The 6533-nt window shown below is 33.6% G+C and overlaps 1 long non-coding RNA gene across 1 annotated transcript; it reads right to left on the minus strand.

The window, feature by feature from the left end:
- Positions 1 to 220: 220 nt before the first annotated feature.
- Positions 221 to 2906, minus strand: LOC132718649 (uncharacterized). Its single transcript, XR_009624129.1, has 2 exons — positions 2738 to 2906; positions 221 to 966 (listed from the first exon to the last, which is right to left on the minus strand). It is a non-coding gene; the product is annotated as an uncharacterized LOC132718649 (long non-coding RNA).
- Between the last annotated feature and the right edge of the window lie 3627 nt (positions 2907 to 6533).

Consider the following 6533-nt stretch of genomic DNA (forward strand, 5'->3'; position numbering starts at 1 on the left):
TCTTGCAGAAGAAAAATAAAACGACCACTGCATCATGGGTTATTCTCTTCAAACAATATACATGTATTAACAATTATAATAGTGCATGTTTGTAATGTCTGTTTTCATTGGATAACTATAACACTTATATTATCTATATACAAGACTAATGTAAATGAATAAATAAATTTTAAATTGTGCTATATTATAATTTTTCATCAAGATTTTTTTACTGCTTATATGGTTATATGGTCATGACTAAATGGTTGTTTGCTATATAACCCTTGCCTAGTAGGTTGGGTTATATAAGTTAGTTTACAACAATATAAACTGGGTCATATAATTTTTATAGTTTGGTCTACCAAAATACCAGAACTTTACATAATAACCAATATAACCTTTGCCTATCAAGCTGGGTTATATAAGATCACAACAATATAAACTTGGTCATATAACTTTTACAGTTTGGTTTACCAACATACCAGAACTTAACAAGAGCTGTCAGAGGATTAGTGTGCTCCCCTTTTCTCAGTACTGGATAATAACTTAAACTTTTCTAAATAAATAGAAAACTTGAATAAATGTGTTCACATTGACATTTTGACATGAAAATGGGTGTGGCTCATGTATCCACATAATCAAGTTTCAATCTCAGAAATGAAAATTATTGACCATAAACAAAAACTTGAAATTATTAATTATACCTCACATTTCAATTTAACAATATCAAAAACGTATTTTTAAATCACAATCAATCATACAGTTTCACAGGTCATTGTGCAGTGAAAATTTAGATTTAAATATATGGTTACCATGGCAACAAGAGACAAAATCTATGAATTCCGTTCTTTTTGAAATCCACTCACATGATATATGTATATCATTGTATGTCCTTGACAGATCATGCATAATGACATACATGGACTCCACATCAGTTAACTAAGTCATTATGCATGATCTGTAGCTCTTCTTTTGTCCGTCTTACACCTGAAATCAATTTGAATAATTAAAACATTCCTGTAAATTCTTTTAACCTGCTGAAACCGAAAGTGACTAACCTTTGCCACCAGTATAGAGCCAGACCAGCCTACACATCCATGTAGTCTGACCAGGCTCTATACTGTAGACTGGCCAACTTTAATTTTTTATCTTGATATCCCTAAAATTGATAATCAGTAGTTACAACAACGTAAACTGGATAGATTCTTTTAAGATATCCAGTACATTAAAGGTTACTTCATAGGGAGGGATGTCATGTTTATCTGTTTTAAAGGTTATGGTCCATTTTCAGCTAAAAACCCACTTTAGCTGAAAACCGACCAATACCTTTAAAATAAGAAAATTCAATAACCAGTAAAAGGTTAATATTTGAAAAAGGGGCGGAAAAGTTTTAAATTGATTCTAAATATGACCTAAGTATTTTATGACAACATATGACAATTGTTTGTATTTTAGTTGTACTCAATAATGTATTTTTTCCGATCTGGCAGAATACGGTACGACCCTAGCGGAAAATAGGTACTCCATATTTGGATATGTATTGTAATTATTTTGATTACAACAAAATGGCATATCTTGTCATAAAGAAACAACATTAATGTTGAAAATCTAAGGATTTTTTTAATACGGTCAGTTAAGTGTTTAACACAGTTATTACGTCACTGTTTAAACAGTTAGCATTTTTTCTAACCTTGACACCCCTAGTCATAGGCACTGTGAATAACAGGTTATATGGTGAGATTCTAGCTTGTTTTGGTCAAATTAGCCCTCAGGTGCCTGTTAGTGTATTATTTAAGGTGGTCAGGCGGCCACCTGAGTAGAACCATCGACATTCTGTAACCTGGCTGCACATGAAAGACTTCTGATGTTAAAGGCCAGCGGACATTTTATTTCTAATCTTTTACATGTTTTGTTGAAAAGAAAATTATACTTTTACACCTGACAAGAATTATACTTCTATAATAGAAATATATTTAATTTAAAAACCTATCATAGCTTCAGATTAATCTTGCAAATCAAACTTTAACAGGGAATTTCTTTAAGTTAATGAAGGGGCTGTATTTCATTCAAAATTCACACACTAGGAGACAGGGATCTTGAATAATTACCTATAATTTCAATACAGAAAACATACGTGAAGTTTTAAAAGAATATTTTCATTTGTTTGAAAGATTTTTTTTACCATGCATGAAAAATTGAAACAGGCATTCCTTATGTTACAAAGAGCTTTAACTGTTTGAGATTTTTGTTTGTTTGTAAGTTTTTCTTTTGTTTTTATATATGGGGGGAGAGAAGAGGGGACAAATGGATTTTAATTTTTTTTCCTTGTTAAATGATGGTGGGAAAACTTAGGTGCCTCTAAAGTGCATTATTTCTGACACAAACCGGCACCTGAGTACATCTACCAGCATCAAGCCCTGAACAGAAACACACAAAATTGATCTCAGAGACATGATGTGTGAACTTGTAGGTGAATATACCTTTTATAGCTGATGACATATAAAGTTGCAAGCAAAATGTTAAACCAAGTGCTAGGCCAATACAAAGATATTAAGAAAGTAACACTATTCTTCAAACAGTCAAATACAAAAGAGCTGTCAGTGGAACAGCATGCTCGACTATTCTCAGTGCTTGCTGGTAAAACAACAGCCTGGTCAGACTGCACAGAGTGATGAGTTTTTCATTTTTGTTTCCAGTATTCCAAATTTTCAGAGATATTATAGCTTTATACAATGTAAACAATTGTATTTAACGTTACCTATATCGAATCTTTCCCATGCTCGTTTCCGACTGTACCCATTCACCTTCTTGAATGCAAACACCACTGCCTGAAATTTTGAACATAAAATTAAAACATCAAATTATCACTGTTGCATAACAAACGTGTTTGCTACAGGAATTGGTTCAGACACTTCCTTAGCTCCTACATTTGTTTACAACTATGACAATCTTCGAGTTGTCTATTAATCACTTCGTGGGATTGCTTGAGATTCTGGTATTTCATTATCAAAATTAGCATCTTAAATGATTATTTGTACCTGAAGCTTGTAAACAAAGAAATTTGTTAAAATGATATCCTCCACTATACAGTAAAACTTTTTAGATGGAAATGTTTAAGTATAATATATGAACATATATTTGATACATTTTATATCTTTACTTAGTATGATGCAAATCTCAACCATTGTATTGTTACGTTATTTAATGTTCATTATTACAATACAATTTATTACACGCAAACATCTAAGTAGTATATATATAGAAAAAAAATGTATTTTTTTAAATACATTTTGTAATTATAATATTAACGATATAAAGCCCAATCAATTTATGTTATGTTATTTAATGTCCATTATTTTCTTACTGTAAAACACATCCATGCCAAAAAAGTTGAAAATCATGTACTGGTACATCGTATATTATGTATATTAGTATAGAGATTGGCTTAAATTTTCCTTTAATAATGCCTATCTATATTTTACAATGGGCTGCAACATGAAAATGCACAGGGAGATTTAAACAGTATATGATGAGCATCATTTCCATATAACAATATGTTTTATAACAATCCAATTTACCATACGTAAGATATGGCACGTAAGATATGGCACGTAAGATATGGCACGTAAGATATGGCTAAGAATGGGTATCTTTCTTAAAACAAGAGGGCCATGATGGCTGGCCATGATGGCCCTGAGGTCGCTCACCTGTATATAGCCCCCCCCCCCCCCCCGGGTCAATTTTTACCCAAGGGCTTTTATTTGAACAGACTTGGTAGACACCCATAAGAAGATGTTTCATGCTAAACATCTAAGTTCTAGCTCATTGGGTTTTTTTAAAAGAAGATTTTTAAGTTTTTACTATACACATATAGTTAAAAACAATGACACCCCTGGGGCAGGGCCAGTTTTGACCCCCGGGCTTTTATTTGAACAAACTTTGTAGATATTTACTTAAAAATGTTTCATGTATAATAGCTAAACTCAAGCTATTTGGGTTTTTTCAAAGAAGATTTTTAAGTTTTTGCTATACACATATAAGGAAAATCAATGACCCCGGGGCAGGGCCAGTTTTTGACCCCAGGGCTTTTATTTGAACATACTTGGTAGACACCCATTAGAACATGTTTCATGCTAAATATCTTAGCTCTAGCTCTTTGGGTTCTTTAAAAGAAGATTTTTAAGTTTTTACTATATGCATATAGGGAAAATCAATGACCCCCTGGGGCGGGGCCAATTTTGACCCCAGGGCTTTTATTTGAACAAACTTGGTAGACACTCATTAGAAGATGTTTCATGCTAAATATCTTAGCTCTAGCTCTTTGGGTTCATTAAAAGAAGATTTTTTAAGTTTTTACTATATGCATATAGGGAAAATCTATGACCCCCTGGGACAGGGCCAATTTTGACCCCAGGGCTTTTATTTGAACAAACTTGGTAGACATTCACTAGAAGATGTTTCATGCCAAATATCTAAGCTCTAGCTCTTACGGTTCTTTAAAAGAAGATTTTTTAAGTTTTTACTATATGCATATAGGGAAAATCAATGACCCCCCGGGGTGGGGCCAATTTTGACCCCAGGGCTTTTATTTGAACAAACTTGGTAGACACTCACTAGAAGATATTTCATGTCAAATATCTTAGCTCTAGCTCTTTGGGTTCTTTAAAAGAAGATTTTTTAAGTTTTTACTATATGCATATAGGGAAAATCTATGACCCCCTGGGGCAGGGCCAATTTTGACCTCAGGGCTTTTATTTGAACAAACTTGGTAGACACTCACTAGAAGATGTTTCATGCCAAATATCTTAGCTCTAGCTCTTTGGGTTCTTTAAAAGAAGATTTTTAAGTTTTTACTATATGCATATAGGGAAAATCAATGACCCCCTGGGGCGGGCCCAATTTTGACCCTAGGGCTTTTATTTGAACAAACTTGGTAGACACTCATTATAAGATGTTTCATGCCAAATATCTAAGCTCTAGCTCTTACGGTTCTTTAAAAGAAGATATTTAAAGATTTTTCTTTCGGTTGCCATGGCAACCAGAGTTCTGCATGAAATGGAATTCTTTGAACAATCTTGATAGAGCTTCATACAAAGAGTATTCCTGCCAAGTTTCATTAACATTGGCCTTGCGGTATCATAGAAGATGTCCTTAGAATATTTAAAATGTGGACGGACGACAGACGACGGACGCCATTTGGTTGGCCATCCTAAAAGCTCACCTGCACTTTGTGCAAGGTGAGCTAAAAACTAGAAATGTGTCATCATGCCACGGATGCCCCCGCATGCAGCCAAAATTTCAGATGGTGCATTAATTATTTTTTTCATTTTAAGTTCAAAGCCCTTAAAACTTTTCAATGTTAACACAAACCATTTTCATACAATGTTCAAGGCACTGAAATTATTCAGTCTAAACCTTTTAAAAATAGCATATTGCATATTTGTAGCCAAAATAATGGCTAAAAGTAAGAGTGCTGAAAGTTCAAAATTTTTCCAACATTCAGGAAAGATAAGTTTGTCTTAAATCATTGAACTACAACCAAATTCAAACTTAAACTGCTTATAAATTCCAACTTGACCTGCCCATTCGTTTGACATATCCATATGTCAAATTTAAGTTGAATATGTAACACTGTTTGGTAGATAATGAACAGAAACTGTAAATTTCATATTATTTTCAAAGTAAAAGGGGCATTACTCTGCCAAAAATCATTGAACCATGACCAAACTCAAACTTGACCTGGGCATTCCAAAAACATATCCATATGTCAAATTTGAGTTGAATGTGTTGCACCATTGGGGAGATAATAAACGGAAAATGAAAATTTCATATTACTTTCAAAGTGAAAGGGGCATAACTCTGACAATAATCATTGAACCATGACCAAATTTGAACTTGACCTGCACATTCCTTTGACACATCCATATGTCAAGTTTGAGTTGAATGTGTTGTACCTTTGGGGAGATAATGAACGGAAACTGAAAATTTCATATTATTTTCAAAGTAAAAGGGGCATAACTCTGCCAAAAATCATCGAACCACGACCAAATTCGAACTTGAACTTGACCTGTATTTTCTCATGACATATCCATATGTCAAATTTGAGTTGAATGTGTGCAACCGTTCTTAAGATAATGAACGGAAACTGATGATGACGGAATGACAGAATGACGGAAGGATGGAAGGACGGAATGACGGAACAGGGTAACACTATATGCCCCGGCCATTACATGGCGGGGGCATAAAAAACAAGCAATTATCATAGTATTGCAAGCAATCCATAAGTCCCCTACCGGATAGAACCCCATCAGCATTCTGAAGGGCAATTGGCCATTCACTAATGTGTAAATTTTTCTCTATTTTAAGTAAATTTGTTGGAAATGTTCTTTAAAAGTGATCACAGGAAAAAGTTTTTATGAACAGACAGACAGACGAACTGAAGGACACTCTAAAGTTAATATTTGAAACATCCCTGTTACCAAAATATAACATTTTAAAAAGCAAAATTCTTAAAGAGGAGATAACTCTGGAATTAAAGATGCAATTTCATAAAA

This window comes from Ruditapes philippinarum, unplaced genomic scaffold (assembly GCF_026571515.1).
Source record: "Ruditapes philippinarum isolate M1 unplaced genomic scaffold, ASM2657151v2 ctg6385_1_1_1_1, whole genome shotgun sequence".
Taxonomy (NCBI): Eukaryota; Metazoa; Mollusca; class Bivalvia; order Venerida; family Veneridae; genus Ruditapes; species Ruditapes philippinarum.